This window comes from Diabrotica undecimpunctata, chromosome 4 (genome assembly GCF_040954645.1).
Source record: "Diabrotica undecimpunctata isolate CICGRU chromosome 4, icDiaUnde3, whole genome shotgun sequence".
Taxonomy (NCBI): domain Eukaryota; kingdom Metazoa; phylum Arthropoda; class Insecta; order Coleoptera; family Chrysomelidae; genus Diabrotica; species Diabrotica undecimpunctata.
Genome location: NC_092806.1, coordinates 62,098,246 through 62,115,600, shown reverse-complemented (window position 1 = coordinate 62,115,600; position 17,355 = coordinate 62,098,246). Strand labels below are relative to the sequence as shown.

Sequence of the window (17,355 nt, the reverse complement as noted above, 5' to 3'; positions counted from 1 at the left end):
ATTTAAAAAGGCACTTGAGAGACAACCATATGGAATAAAAATCAACGGGGAACTACTTAATGTGATTAGATATGCAGACGATACAGTAATTCTGTCAGATAATGTTCAGTGTCTCCAACTTCTGCTTGATCGTATTCAGGAAGTAGGAGAGGAAATGTGTATTAAAATAAACTCAAACAAGACCAAATTTTTAGTGTTTAGTCTTGACCCACATCCCGATGCAAAGCTTCCATTAAACGGAGTCCAAGTTGAGAAAGTTCACAAAATTACATATTTGGGAACTGTGATAACGGACCAACTATTTATAGATCCAGATATAGAAATAAAACGTAGAATAGCAATGACTAAAACTAATTTTATGAAAATGAAGTCATTTCTTTGCAATAATCATCTCAGTTTAGAACTAAGACAAAGAATGGTTAAGTGCTATGTTTGATCCGTACTTTTATATAGTGCAGAAGTGTGGACGCTAAAAGTATCGATCATGAACAAAATTGAAGCATTGGAAATGTGGGTTCATGGACGAATGCTGAAGATACCTTGGACAACAAGGAACACTAATGAAGAAGTACTAAGGAGCGTCAACAAAGATAGAGAACTGCTAACGACTGTTAAACATGGAAAAATGTCTTATCTGAGACATATAGTAAGGGGAAGTCGATATAAAATATTACAACTGATCCTTAAATGCAAAATAGAGAGCCGTAGAGGTGTAGGAAGGAAACGAGTTTCTTGGTTGAGGAACATTCGTGAATGGACTCGGATATCAAATGCGGGACAATTATTCCATATTGCAGAAAATCGAGAAGCCTTCGCAATGGTGATCGCCAAAGTCGAATAATTCTGATATGGCACGCGAAGAAGAAGAACCTAAACGCCTGAACAAGGCTTCCGTCGTATAGTGCGTACCGTAGAAATTGTTGCTGATGTAGAGCGTAGCATAAAGGAAGACCGGAATCAGTCCGGAATCAGTCTATCACTTTATAGAAGATTTTGCGGAAAGATCTTGGTTTTCTTTCGTGCTTACAAAATCCAACTCGTGCAAGAAATAAAGCTACATGATTACCTAGCAAGGCGTAGATTCTGTGAATGGGATCCAAACGTGATTGCCGTTGATCCTGATCTTCATAAGCGAATTTTGTTTAGCGACGAAACTCACTTCTAGTTGAATGGCTATGTCAACAAATAAAACTGCCGTATTTGGAGTGAAGATAATCCTTAGGTGTATGTTAAGACATTATTACATCTAGAAAAACTGACTGCTTGGTGTACTTTGTGGGCTTGTGGAATCATTAGAATCATACTTCTTCAAAAACGATGCTGGTCAGAACGTTACAGTCAATGGTGACCGCTATAGAGCCATGATCACTGACTTTTTCATTCCACAATTGAACAAACATGATGTGCAGTAGCTGTGGTTTCAACAAGACGGCGCAACATGTCACACAACTCGTGCCACGATTGATTTATTTCACGTTTCGGACCCTTGAATTGGCTTCCAAAATCGTCCGATTTAATACCGCCAGACTATTTTCTGTAACGATATGTGAAGTCTACTAATCTATGCCGATAAGCCTGAAACGATTGACTACTTGGAGAACAACATTCGACGCGTTATTGCCGATAAACGGCCGCAAATCTTGGAAAAGTCATCTAAAATTGGACCTCTAGATTAGACTACGTCAGTGCCAGCCGTGGCAGTCTTATGCCAGAAATCATATTTAAATTATAATGTCAAAAGATACTTTTGAATAAAGTCAATTTCATGTCAATTTAAAAAAATCATCTTTGTTTTATTCCATTTAAAAGTTCTATACCTCTAAAAAAAAACACCTATTATAATGTAAAGACATTTTAATGCGAAAAACTACTAGACGGAGATGACTTTTAAGATGTATTTAAAAAAGGAGGCTTTTAACCAATCCCAAAGAGAAGAAAAGATACGAAAAGAGACATTAGGAAAAAGCACTGGAAGATCAAGATGTATCAATCAAGAAAATAGTGAAATCGGTAAAGAGCCAAAGAAGAAAAGCATTAAAGGAAAAATACAGACGCAAATTTAAAAACAGAAAGGAACGAAACAGTCACAAGATACAAATAACGTTTCAAGAACATTTTCTTTACAAGAATCTTGATATTTCACGATGATTTTCATGACGATCTCCGATGAAAACCAGTGTGATCATACCCCTCAGCAATGCCTGCACTAGAGAGTATTAGTAATGACAAAGACTTTTCAGTTGAAGAATATGTTGTTATGACTTTTGATGGTTTTTTTCCAGAGGCGATCAAAATATATTTTCATACAGGGCTTTTCAGTGCTACGCATCTGATGCTATCTAAAAATAATAAACTATGTACGCCATAAAGCAACGAAGACAAATTGAAGAGTGGAAATTGAAAAGGGCCAAAATTCAATTTTTTCCAAAATTGAAATTGATGTAGGAATGTTCTAGGTCCCCGCTTATTGCCATAAGAAAGATTGTAAATGCCAGCATGAAAATTAGAGTTTCAGGAGCTTCTTATAGATGTGGCTGTATGGGCGGCACCATTTTCTTTAGGAAGATCAAAGTCCAACGGTTCAGATGTCGCTACTTCTAGACATCTGCATGTGTCAGCTGTGTGCTTTTTTATGAGTGATAATAGTTAATTATAGCTTATTGATATGGAAGAAAGTCAGAAAAAAAGAAGACCTAAAAACAGTGTTTCATTTAACAATGAGCAGAAACGCTTAAAATCAGTTGGAGCGTCATACAAAAAATACAAACTTACTTAAGTAGCTCCAAAAAATATCACAACGAACAGGTTTGAAATACAAATGTAATAATTTTCCTTATAATCTTGTGTATTTTTTTCAGATCGCATGCAAATATAAGCTGAACTGTAAAGATGTTACGTACAACAGGAGACATTCTCTTTTTGAAAGGTTTTACCAAGAAGATTCTAAAACACAAGGCATTTTTCTAACAGGGCTTTTAAATATTTGCGGTGTTCAAAGAAGATGACATGGTTTGTATGAGGATAAGTAAGATAGCCGACGTCAAGCAACAATATGCTATTCACCTCCCCATGGTAATAAAAAATTTGTCCGGGTATGTAAGAAAATCTTTAAAGAAACTTTTGCTGTTAAAGATCAAATATTGCGCATGATTGTCGAGTAGAAAAAGTTTTATAAAACGTATACTGATAAACGTATCAGACACGCTGCTCTTAAGTTTTCTGAATCGGTTCGTTTAATGGTAAAAAACCACATAAACATGAACTCAGGAGATGTTGGTCATTATTCAAGAGCTTAATCCATAAAGTAGTACATTAGCTCTGATTTGAGCACTTACAGATTGTACAGAGCCTTTTTGCAAATGCACCCAAATTTAACAGTCACGTGTAAGTTTTATATATCTGTGTTCATCAAGGATTTTCCTAGCCTGTCTTTCCACAGACCACGAGTTGATATGTGCAGTACATGTGACAAATTTCATTGTGAAATTAAAACCAATGATGAGTCAAATGCATCTATCACATCTCAACTAGAGCTTCGCCACCGTAAGACCGAGAGGACTAGAGCGTTTTAAAAGCAAGATATTATCGTGTCTCAAGATCTCAGAAGCCTAGATCTTGACTACGAGCAGTCCTAAAACGAGCAGCAGATGGTCTTACCTGAGCAAGCCCTATCTATTATCTCCTGAGTATATACCAGGAACGCAAAGATCTCCGCCTGAAAGACTGCTGCATGGGAGCCGAGAGCCCGGCCAGATTCAAATCCAACTCCGCTCTCATATACTCTGGCACCTGCTCGCTCGTCTATTCTGGATCCATCAGTGAACCAGGTGAGCCCGCCTTGACGGATCAGTGCAGGCTCTCGTTCCATTCACTTATCCCGGTCAGGAAAATGAACCAAGAATGGAGATGAGAACTCGAATTGGGAGGGTCATGCTGTCCTGTACCATAGAGAGCACAGGACAACAATCGAGGGCCTGTCTTTAAATGTCACAATGGCCCATCCGATCATTATTCCCAACCAGTATCCAGAGCAATTAAGACGATAGGCTGACGTCATGGCTTCGTGCTCTACAATGAGATGTAGAGAAGCTAAATTCAGCAAAGGTTCAAGAGCTGCTGTGGGAGTGGTCCACATGGCTCCTAAGATGCCAACTGCTGGATGTGAGTCAGCTGGGCCTTAGCTGAAGCCAGTATAGTTCGGGGCTACCACACAATGGCCACATACGTCAGGATACGCCTTATAAAAAATTTTCGGCTGCAGACCCCATTTGACTCCGAATGCTTTCTGCACGCCCAGAAAGCTGCCGCGGCCTTTTTTACTTTGGCGTCGAGATGTTCCTTCAATGAAAGATTCAGGATCACTCCTAGGTACTTAGTGATACTAGGTACCTAGGAGTGATATATAACTTTCCTTACTATTCAGTTTTATTATTAAATGTTTAATTACAGGACATTTTTTTGCGATACGCAACGAACTTATCAAAAGCATGTTATGTCCTCATGTAACACATCAATAAGCACATGAATAATATATTGTCCAGGGGAATATGTTGTTTCATCCACCACCTAATGGAATTGATTTTGTTTTATTTATTTTATTATACGATTCTACATAATTTATTTATAATGTACTTATTTCTGGTACTTTTATTTGACAATATTTTTGGAAAAATTTCACAGTCTATCAAATATTATAACTTATTTAACGGTATATTCACTGTTTTCAAGGTTACACACAGATCTTTTTTAAAGTTGTCTTCGTCGACTTTTTGAGCTTTAGTGTTTTTTAAAAACAAATTTAAAAATAATATCTCTTTACCATTTTTATACTTTTGCTGCATTCTGCAGGCATGTGCAGTAATTACCCCCAGACAACCAAAAAAATGTAATCAGAAATATTCTTAGAGCTACGACGTATCCAATTAAATGGTGGATTGGTAGAGACAACTGGGATTTACACTAAACTTATGTTTCTTCTTCTTTTTTTTCTTTTTGTGTAGACCTGATTCTGTCTGTTCTTCTATGTGGCAATTGGAGAACCGTCTCTTGCCGTCTTTACTACTCTATTTGTTGTCATTCGTCTTATATAATCGTTCCATTGTACTCTTCTATTTCTTATCCAGTGCTTGAGGTTCTCCACCTTGCATCTACGTCGTATATCTGTACTTCTAGCTCTATCCCATAGTGTTTTTCTATCAATTTTTCTAAGTGTTTTAATCTCTGCTGTTTCTAGCATTCTTTTTGTCCTCTCTGTGTTATGTCGTATTTATGCCGCGTATGTCATTATTGGTCTGATGACTGTTTTGTAAAGTCTGCTTTTCGTTTCGTACCCGATATTTTTATTTTTCCATATGGTTTCATTCGGGCAAGCTGCGGCTCTGTTGCTTCCGTTGCTAGATAATGTGATGCCTAGATATTTAAACTCTATCAATTGTTCTATTATCTGACCTTCCAGCTCCAATTTACATCTTAGTAAATTGACTGTTATAACTATGCATTTTGTCTTTTTTAGGAAAATTAGCATACGTTATAAATCGTCTTCACTTTGAGAGAGTAGTATTGCGTCGTCTGCATAGCAGATGATTTTAAGTTGTTTTCCTCCCATTTAGTATCCTTTTTTACCGTATTTAGTTCTTACTTTTTTTATTATTTCATCCATAATAAGGTTGAATAATAGAGGACTCAGGGAATTTCCCTATCTTATTCAATTGCCAGCTTCAATAGGATCAGTGAGCTCTTGTAATTTTACTTTTATTGTGTTAATTTGGTAGATATTTTCGATCGTTTTGATGGTTCCTAAAGGTATCTCTCTTATTATGTTTATATGACAGTCAATTGATACTCTTTTGACTCGTAGCTTGTTGAGTTTTAAAACTTTGATTTATTATAACTTTGTTATTAATGAATATTTTAATGCAATTTTTGTCATAGCTATTTATTTGAAGCTATTCTAAATCCAGTGTATATATTATAATCACCATTATCTTTGCCTTTATCCCGGGGTGGGTTCTCTAATTACATTTCTAAATAAGTTCTTCTTATGGGTATGACCTCTATTTTGGGCCATATCAATATTGATCCCCTTTATCGACATGTCCTGCCTAAGTGTCTCCTCCAAAGTCTTCTTTGATCTTCCTCCCCTCTTTGTGTGATTAAACGTTCCGACGTTGAACATAACTGAATCATCTTAACCCCTAGAGTTTCCCTATTATATTTTTTTTTAATTTTTCCCTTTTTTTAATCCACTCACCCATCTAACCATTCTCATTTCCGTCACATACATTTTTTATTCTTTATTTTTACATTCAGTTTCGCACATCAAAGCTGGTCTTATGGCAGTTTTATAAAATTTTTCCTCTAGTTTCATTCACTTCATCCATTTCGCCCTAACTTAACTGTATTCAGCATCCAAAGTTTTAATTTTATTTGTAGTGATAACTCCTTTATGGAGTTCCATTCACCATGGAATGAATATTCAAAATACTTTGTTTTGTCCTACAAAGTTTTAAATATTTTTCTTCAAGAGCTTGTCTCCATTGTTAAGTGTACTTAGTATTAATTCAGCACAAGGAACTGTTATACCCTCATAACATGTCTCCCACAATCTTCACATATTCATTAAGAACTTCTTTTTACTAAGAGCCCACCTCAAAACTTCTTGAGGAACTCTACATGCGTTCTTAAGATAAATAAATATATTATAAGTGTTAGTTTCTTTATTCATGTTTTTTTCTCAGTTGCCTTTTAATGAAAATTACAGCTGCTGTTGATCTGCCTTGATTAAATCCAAACTGATTTCTTCGGATGTTCGGAATTCTTCACGTATCCATCAATCAATAATTACTCTCTCCCATATTTTCATGGTATGACTAAAAAGTTGTAGGGCCCTGTAGTTTGTGCATTGTTGTATATTCATTCGTCTGGCATTTATCCCACTTTCATAATTCCATGTAAGAGACATCATCTGGAATCAATTATAACATAATAGAAAAGCACGGTAAGATTAGAGTTTGATATCAACATACAACAACTAACAGATTTTCAGCTCCAAAAGTGTAAACAAGGATGATGCCTATAAGACAAAGGTCAAGTAAATCAACTGTCAAATTTATAATATTCTTTCCTACCGAAGGTTATAAACATTTATAAATCGATTGCACTATTTAGAAAAAATGTATTTATCATTACAATTAATTATTGTGGTTTAATCCCATTTAAAAATATATCAGTGGATAAAAAAATAGATCTGACACAGATTCTTAAAATTATAAAATAACAGATATTAGAAACCTATGATAATGGAACTTGTTGATATAATTTCGAGCTATATAATAAATAGAACTGCAATAGTTGTTACTGCAATAAAAATTAGACGCTTACAGTGGGCACAACGGCAAATGAAACCTACCCTACAAGACGTATTCCTTTGGTAAAACCCGATGGAGCTAGATAAGAAGGTTGAGATAGATTCATGGTGTGGATAATGAGGTCAGGAAAATCGGTTTATAATTTAAATCCGATCGTAAATTTTTTTTAAAATTTCGAATGAAACACTTCGTTTTGTAATTGTTTCTCTTTTAGGAATGAAATGTCTCACTCAACACTCAATACTCAATAAGCCTCTCCTAAATCTTTTTCTGTTTATATTACCGCTTCCTTAGTTACAAACTATTTGGACAAACACTTTAAACTTGACAACGCCGCATCCGTTATCGAGTAGCGCTCGTTTCGCTGTTTAGTTGATAATTAGACGGAGTAATTGAACGTAGAGACGAGCCAAAGCGAATTATTTCGAGTTCAACCGAACGCAGACAATTTCCAACATTGTGTGTGTATGTTGTATTGTCGAATACCGTACGACTTCTTACGGCAAATCACAACCTCTATGATAATATGGATATTTTCGAATTTACTTAGTGGTCCTAGGCGGCCGGGCGTTGCTGAGTCTTGATTAATTCTGTAATTTTATTTTTAGGCCAGTATATCAATACCAGCGTTAAAATGTTGACAGAATGAAAAGTCAAATATTAAAATTTCTCTAAATAATTATATTTGGAGAAAATTTCGAAAGAGATTAAAAGTTCTAATAAATTCTATTGGTCATTGGATTATTTTCTTGTGACGAATATTTCGATATTTATTTTATTTTAAAACTTTATTCTTGGGAATTAAGCACTATTTAAAGATTCAGTTCAAAAATCATCTTCAAAATAGAATTAAAAAACATTTCTTTTTTTTTTCTTTTTTGTTTCAGAAAGAGAAAGTTTTGAGGTTAATTTCTAAAAACAAAATTATTAAAATACAGGATGCCACTAGAAATTAGCTCCAGAACCAGTAGTGAATGTAGTAAGTAATTTCGAAATCAATGTTAATATCAGAAAGCAAAAATTCTCATCCTCGAGGTAGAATATTTGAGTTGGTAAAAATCAAACCACCATAAGTTCGATTTTATAAAAAAATCGTTATTATATTTCGTGTAATATGAATGAAGTGTTTTATTTGAAATAATCAAAATTTCTTAGCGCCACTTAACGGCTACACCGTTTATTGTATATAGTTTTGTATCGAAATAAAACGTTTTTATTAAGTTTTCTGGTAAATTAAAGTAAAAATGAAAATTAAATTAGTTATTGCGAATCCACACCATGCAAAGAATTGAAGTAACATTGCATCTAAGGAAAAGCGTGCACTCAAAATGAAAAAACTAAGTCAATTATTATATTTTATACCTAACTTTAAAAAAGAGGCAGTTATTTGTTATTGTATTGTTGATATTCTGCTCCGGGTTTACCAGTAAAACCAAAATGTCGGTAGAGAATTCAAACAAATTGCTATGTGCAAAATTGAATTGAAATGATTTTTTTTTCACAAAGGAATGTTACACCGTATCAAAAATTGAACATAATAATTTTATTTTGAAAAACATTTTGATCACAAGTACCAAGAGAAATGGACCAATAAAATATACTAGAAACCCGAGGGAAATCATTATTAAATATAATATTCAAAGAAATACAAATAATACACAAAGGAACATGGAAATCACCAGACAACGAAACCGTTAACCAGATAGATCACATCCTAATGGATGCAAATCATTCTTCCGACCTCATGGATGTCAGAAGCTACTGAGATCCAAACATAGACAGTGACCACTTTCTTGTAATGGTAAAAATCAGGAAGGAAGGAAGGACTTCAAACCTAAAGAAGGATAACCATATGAAACACGGCAGAATTAATGTTGATAATCTGCGCATTGAAACCGTTGCGAGAGAGTATAGGAGACAACTGGATGACGAAATAGGGAAGCAGGGGAAATGTGGAGGAATTGTGGACAAAATGTAGAAATATAATAAATGAGAAGGCATTGGAAATATTGGGGAAAACCAAACCAATTAGATAAGTTAGAATGGTTTGACGAGGCGTGCCAAGAAGCAACAGAAAACAAAAATAGAGCATACCTAAAGACAAATCAAGCTAGTTACACAAGAGGAGCAAAGGAGGAATATCGGACCCTAAGAAGAGAAGAAAAATATTATATAGAAGAAAAAAAGATAGAAATATAATAAATGAGAAAGCATTGGAAATATTGGGGAAAACCAAACCAGTTAGACAAGTTAGAATGGTTTGACGAGGCGTGCCAAGAAGCAACAGAAAACAAAAATAGAGCATACCTACAGATAAATCAAGCTAGATGCACAATGGCGGATCCAGAAATTTTTGTCAGGGGGGGTCATGGGTCTTGATGGTGATTTTGATATAGGATTTAGATTTTTGCACCTTTATGATTGATATGATTTGTGCCTCATGTAAGGGAACCATTTTCTCAATAATTATTTTAAGCGATATAAAACCAATGGGATGTTATTAAAACCCAAATACCCTACGGGTTCAAAGAAGGGTACAACATTAAGGGGTCTTAAACTTAAACAAAAAAAAATTTAAACCCACGTACTCTGTGACAGTAAAATCAAGTGTACAAAACTATTAAACCAAAGAAAAGTTATTAAAATATAAATACTGAAAAATCAAGGACTGTCAATTTAAGCTAAGTATTTTAAAGACAATTAATTTAAATCCACCTATCCTATAGCTACAAAATCAAGAACAAACCAAGGATAAATAAGTATAAACCCAAGTTAAGTAATTTAAATGCAATAACTCAATGTAAATATAAACATTAATGAATGTATTTAACATTCCTAATAAGCTCTATCTTCGTTATATCCGATATCAATTTGTAAAAACATTCATTTATTCCTTATTGCTATACGGAGTGGAAACATGGACTCTCGGAATTACAAGTATGAGGCGTATAGAAGCCTTTGAAATGTGTTTTTCGAAGAATGCTGAAGATTTCGTGGACAGAGCACGTGACCAATAACGAGGTGCTGAGAAGAATGAGGACTGAGAGAGAACTCCTAAATATTGTAAACAACAGAAAAAACGAGTTATCTAGGACATATTTACAGAGAAGAAAAATATAACTTTCTACGACTCATAATGGAAGGGAAAGCAGAAGGAAAAAGAGGTCCAGGAAGAAAAAAAATGCTCCTGGCTGAAGAATGTAAGAGACTGGACAGGCATGGACACACATTTGATATTAAGAACAGCTCAAGATAGAGATCAATTTGCTGTAGTTATAGCCACCCTTCCGTAATGAAGAAGGAACCTTAAGAATAAGTGTAAACAGCATTTTATTTAAATTAATTTATTCAACAAAAAACATAATATAATTAAGGAATAGTTATTTCTATAATTAGGTATATTAGGCGATAAGTGAGTGAAATATTTTTTTACTCGGTATTGAAATTTTTCTCACGAATTGTCAGCAACAGCCGGCAACGAATGGTAAATAAAAGTTCAGTGATTAAAAATACTATAAGAATAAGATAAGTAAATATTATATCATTTTATAAAAGGAAAGACAGTTAAGATTTGGTTTTACGTATAATACGTCTGTGTATCCGCTTATACGTATTTCACCCATAGTAGAAGCAACACTAAAATGACTTCGATCTGGACGCAATAGCGAGATCTGATAAATAAATCCGTAAACTAATTTTCGAAACCAAATTCATATTTCTGCTTTAATCTGTGCCTTCTAAGAATTGCAAGGCAAAACAGACGTTGATAAAGATGTAATTAAAGACATGGGGAATCTAAAATTTCCTTTTATTTGTCTTTCCTTTTATTTCGATATACTCTTTATGAGTACGAGAAACCAATTCGCTAAGGATTTTTGCTTAGTTATGATATGTCTTTATCAACGTCTGTTTTGCCTTGCAATTCTTAGAAGGCACAGATTAAAGCAGAAATCTGAATTTAATTTTATAAAAATGTATTCTTTTCGCCTATCCCATTTAACAAATCGCTCTATGATTGCATCAATATCTAGAGATATTCAGGATGCACATTGATGAGTGCTAAATCAGTTAACCTTTCCGCAGAATTCCTATTTCTAAGCCAAGTCTTTAGACGCTTAAGCGTAGAAAAACTACGCTCTGCTGTTGCTGCACTGACTGGCAGTGTAATTAATATTTGCAGAAATATTCTGATATTTGGATACATATGAATATCGCAGTTTTCTAATACTTCTAAAATATAATCAGGAAGTTTTCCATTATTTTGCACCACTCTTTTCCACTTTTGAATCCACAGTGAAAACTCTTGTTCTACTGTGGAATATGCAGTAAGTAGTTGGTCCAATAATATCCTGGAAGGTGTCAACAATTTTTTTAATGCAACTTTATCTTCTGGGGTGTTATCAGTTTTAGGTAAAACAACTCGAAGATTAAATAGATTCATAACTTTCGGTGAAAGTCGTTCTTTGAAACAGATTCAGCATTTAATCTTTTATTTTGAAGAATACATTTAGTGTCCTCTATGACCATAGTAACCTACTTAAAATCTAATTTTGGTGACTGAAGAAGACGACTAAGTGATCAAATGGTACCTAAAACATCACTCAGACAAACTACTGTTTCACAGGTTCACAAATACCTTGGACAGCAGCTGCCCAGTTCCTTTATTTGTATTCACTAACGTATCAGACAGAGCTAATGCAACAACAATATTCACTTTGATATTTATTATAGATAAATTATAAAATGTAGCACACAGTCTCAACAATTATAATACATATTCAAATTACAAACAACCAATTCGTAGACAAAACTGAAGATAAGAAATACCTAATACAAAATAAAAATGTGCTGATTTCGTGCGAAAAGTCATGTCATGTACATTGAATGAACAATAATGTGTGGGCGGTAATTCTATCTCATCGATAATAATCGAACGATTCTCTGGCACTCAAATGACGAATTGACAAAATTTGAAAATCGCGTAACTTTTAATTCGTGGAAGTCTTAGTCGAGGAATTGTTGATTTTTAAAGAGCAATTTAAAATTCCGTATAATTCTACACTTACCCCTAGAATAAAAGAATAAATGAGTTTGAATAATTTCAACTCTTGCCTTCCTGCTTATAAGGTTGATGGGTTTTAAATTATATTTTTTAGGATTATTTGATTGATATTTAATTTTGTTTTGGGGGTGGTCATGACCCCCGTGACCCCCCCCCCCCTTGGATCCGCCACTGCTATCTGGTTCCTGACTACTTTCTTCGATGTATCTGCGGGCGATCGCCATGTATACAGTCGTCTGTTTGGCAACTTGAAAAATGTGTTCTTAATAATCAAGTTCTGCTCTTGACATAATTGTAACAGACAGTCTCCTCTCTCGTTTCGATTTCCCAGACCATAGTTTCCTATACACTTTCCGCTTTATCCCTTTTCAATCTTTGCATTGAGATCACATTGGACTATCGTGATTTCTCTTGTTTTGGTTATTCTAAGTGCCTCTTCGATATCTCGGTAAAATAATTCCACTTCTTTTTCGTCGGGATTCGCCGTAGGAGCTTAAACTTGTATCAAATTCAGTTTGGTATGAGATGTCACCAACTTCAGTACCATTACCCTTTCTGAGATAGGGAAATAGCATTCCACCGCTCTATTAGATTTTTTATTAACTATTACTGCCACGCCGTGTCTGTGTTGGTTATTCTCGCTACCGGAATAATATATTGTGACTTCGTCTGTTGAAAAACAACCTGAGTTGGGCCACCTGGCTTCACTGATACCCAGTACATCGATATTCAACCTGTTCATTTCTTCAATAACATTGTGCATTTTACCAGACTGAAATCCTACCACCTACTAATTCTTCCGCTCAGAGCCGTTGATTAGCAAGTGTGAGATTCCTTATACCCGCAATCGGTCGGTGAAATTTTCGCCATATCTGGCTACCCTCACTTAGTTTAGCCTGCAGACCAATGCAGTTGCCCGGGGTGTGGCACTTGGAGCCATAAGTGAGAGTTAGGTGTCTTATGAGGACCAGTTATGAAGAGCCATCTCCCGTCTATGACGCTCGATGTGGCCGTTCCGATAAAAGGGACTACCTCTACAACACAACCCTACACCCCAGATGAAAACATTCAATTGGTTATTGAAGATACTGTAATTGAGAGTAACAAATACTTAAGAACATGGATAACATCAAATGTAGACCAAACCAAAGAAATTAAGACACGTATTGAAATAGCACGTGCATCACTGGTTAAACATAAAAAGTTTCTTTGTTTCCAACCTTCATTAGAAGATGGGACTTGAAGAAGATTTGTGGTTTCTCTATCCTATGGTTATATTATCCTACATAGATTCTGTTGTGAAATATTTAATTGTTTTTACAGGTGTACAAAGTATTTCTACAAGCCGCATGTTCTTCGTTGTTTAGCTCTTTCAGTAAAGTATTTGATGCACCACATTCAGTGCTCCAACGGATGTAAGGAATTGTGATGCGCAATACATAGCCTTTCCTATCAAAATGTCAACCTCACCTGACCATGTGATGATCTTGATTCTGATCATCCGGTGTACCGGATACCGGCAATCAGAATGATTGCCGGTATCAGCAATCCCCCACTTTCTGACCAACGGTTTCGGGCGGACGAGTTAGTAAGTGGTAGGGTTCTTCCGAAGGCGGAAGAACTATAAAGCTATAAATTAGTCAACGGGATAAGGATGCAGAAAGCAAAGGAGAACTACTGCATTAAAGGCCTTTTGGCACTCCTAGTTTTAACTATCATGGCTGTAAATAATTTAGGTCAAAACATTAATGATCATAGATCTCGGAACCCAAGATCCGGCAAGAGAGGACAATCTCAAGACTGCAGGGCCTCTCAGGTCGTTAATATGCGCAATCCTTGCAAAATAGCCACATAGAACGTCAGAAGCATGTTTGAGTCAGGTAAAATATATAATGCCATAAAAGAAATGAAAAGAATGCAAATGAGCATCCTCTGAATAAGTGAAATGCGGTGGCCGGGATCAGGAGTATGTGAGATAGATGGATATCAAGTGTACCATGCCCAAAATACCAACGCCAATCACTATAATGGAGTTGAAATCGTAGTAGCAAAACTACGATTGCAACTATCGATTTTAACGCTAAAGTCGACAAAGGACGCTGTTTGAACAATGTGGGGGATTATGGCTTGGGAAACAGAAACGAACGTGGAGATTGCCTTGTCCAGTTCTTTCAAGAACACGATTTCATTATATCGAATACTCACTTTAAACTACCACCAAGAAGACTCTACACCTGGAAGTCAAATGCAGAATCAGAGGACAAAATTATTAGGAACCAAATCGACTTCATTCTAATAAAAAATCGATTTAGAAACTGCATGAAATCAGTTAAAACTTATCCAGGTGCTGACATTGGGTCTGATCACAATTCCATAGTAGCTGTAACCCATCTAAAATTAAAAAAGGTGATCAAAAAGAAGTCTCGAAAAAATATTGATACAGCCCAATTACAAGACGAGAAAGTTAAGGAATCAGTTCAAAGACAACTGAACGAAAATTTAATTTGGGAAAATATTGGTGAAAATGTCGATGAGGGCTTAAATAAAATCGTAACAACGGTAAAAGAAAACTGTGTGAGAAATTTACAAGGCAGGTCAAAGCTAAAAAAGCAGGCTTGGATGACAGATGACATATTGGATTTGATGGAACAACGGCGACTAGCGAAAAACAACGAAACACTTTATAACAGCATACAAAAAGAAGTTCGACGTAAAATACTAGAAGCAAAGAGTCAATATCTAGCCAAACAGTGTCATGAGATTGAAGAACTTGAAAACAGATACGACACGTTTAACATGTATAAAAAAGTGAAAGAAGCGGCTGGTATCTTCAATAAGAAACAAACTGCATTGCTACAGGATGAACATGGTTAAGTATTATTTGAAGTAGAGGACAAACTTAAAGAATGGGAAAATTACGTCACGAACCTAAGACGATAGGAATAGTTCACATCTATACAATCATCAAAAGATGGCAGAGCGACTGGTCCTGATAGAGTTCGTACTGAAATATACAAGCTTATAAATGATACCAATGTTTTAGAGGCTATAACTTCGTTTTTCAATACCATTTATACCAGCGGACAACTACCTAATGGCTCGTCTAATTCACCGTTTATAGCTCTACCTAAGAAGACAACAGCAAAAACCTGTGCTGATTATAGAACCATCAGTTTATTAAACCACTCATTGAGAATTTTTCTGAAGGTAATACATGGTCGTATCTAGAATAAATGCGAGGAATACCTGGATGACACACAGTTTGGTTTCCGCAACGGAAACCAAACTGTGTGTCATCCAGTATTTGGAAAAGAGGCACTGTTTGGAATGAACGTACTTGCTCAAAGATGTCGAGATATATCTGTAGACATATACTGTTGTTTTATTGACTTCAAAAAGGCATTCGATCGTGTTAAGCACTCTATATTAATCGAAGCTCTAAAAGACATTGGCTTGGACGACAGAGATGTTCGAATAATTGCAAATTTATATTGGAATCAAACAACATCAGTTTTAGTAGATGGTGTTGAATCACAGGCTCTTAATATTAAAAGAAGAGTACGGCAGGGATGTCTCTTGTCACCCCTGCTTTTCAACGTTTACTCCGAAAGGATTTTCAGAAAAGCACTTTCTGAAAAATAAGAAGGAATACTTGTGAACGGTGAAGTCATCAATAATTTGCGATATACGGACGATACAGTACTCCTAGCTTCTAGTCAAGAAGATCTGCAAACACTATTTGATAGTGTCGTTAAGAGTTGTAGGGAGGCAGGTCTGGATCTGAACATACGGAAAATCAAAATACTCGTAATAAGTAAACAATAGCATATAAAACCGTCTATATATGTAAATAATAACAAACTTAAGCAAGTTAATAAAATCGTTTTCCTTGGACACCTATTAAATTGTAACGCAGAAAGTCACGGCGAAATTAGATCTAGGATAGAGCAGGCTAGAGCGACCTTTAGAAGGATGTCCAATGTGTTTTGTAACTTCTTCTTCTTATGGTGCCGTGCACCTATAGTGCGTTGGCGAATTATCTTAAGGTCAGACGTCTGTCTTTTGCGGCATGCAAAAGTTCGCCAGTGTTAGTTACGCCTGTCCAGTTCTTTATATTTCACAGCCACGACATTTGTTTGCGACCTACTCCTCTCTTGCCCTCAATCTTTCCTTGGATAATTAGTTGAGGGATTGCGTATTTTTCCCCTCTCAGGATGTGGCCCAGGTATCCAATCTTTCGTGCCTTGATCAAGCTGAGCAATTCTCTCTCAGTATTTGCTCTTCTTAGGACTTCCTCGTTTCTCACCCTATCTGTCCATGGTATGCGGAACATTCTTCGCAAGGTCCACATTTCGAAGGCTTCCAACTTGTTAATGGAAGATATTTTCAACGTCCATGTCTCCATGCCGTATAACAATATGGACCATACATAGCACTTAACCATTCTGTAACGGAGATTGAAGGAAAGATTGCGGTTACAAAGTAGCGGTTTAAATTTAAGAAAAGCTTGTCTTGCTTGTTCGGTACGGCATTTTATTTCTTGTTGAGGATCCCATTGGTCATTCACCATCATTCCCAAGTATTTAAATGTTTTCACTTGCTCGATTGGAGCATTATCTACGTGCAGTTGTATTCTGAAAAATGCACCCTTTCTTATTGTCATGCATTTTGTTTTTCCAGCATTTATCTTCAGGCCATATGTTTTTCCTGTGGTGTTTATTTTATGTAGTATCAACTGCATATCATGTTCGTTATCTGTGATTATTGCGGTGTCGTCAGCGTAACGAATGTTATTTATCGGGTACCCGTTGACCTTTATACCACAATCAGTGCCTTCAAGTGCCTCTGCAAAAACATTCTCCACATAGAGGGTGAACAGCATAGGAGACAAAATACACCCCTGTCGCACCCCTCGTAAAATTTCGA

The 17,355-nt window shown here is 35.6% G+C and overlaps 1 long non-coding RNA gene across 1 annotated transcript in view; it reads left to right on the top strand.

Annotated features, from left to right (window-relative positions):
* Positions 1–2,687: 2,687 nt before the first annotated feature.
* Positions 2,688–17,355, top strand: part of LOC140438253 (uncharacterized) — a 33,179-nt gene continuing 18,511 nt past the window's right edge. Inside the window, exons 1-3 of the long non-coding RNA XR_011950469.1 lie at positions 2,688–2,805; positions 2,859–3,092; positions 8,255–8,346. This is a non-coding gene — a long non-coding RNA (uncharacterized lncRNA). The remainder of the gene's footprint in view (positions 2,806–2,858; positions 3,093–8,254; positions 8,347–17,355) is intronic.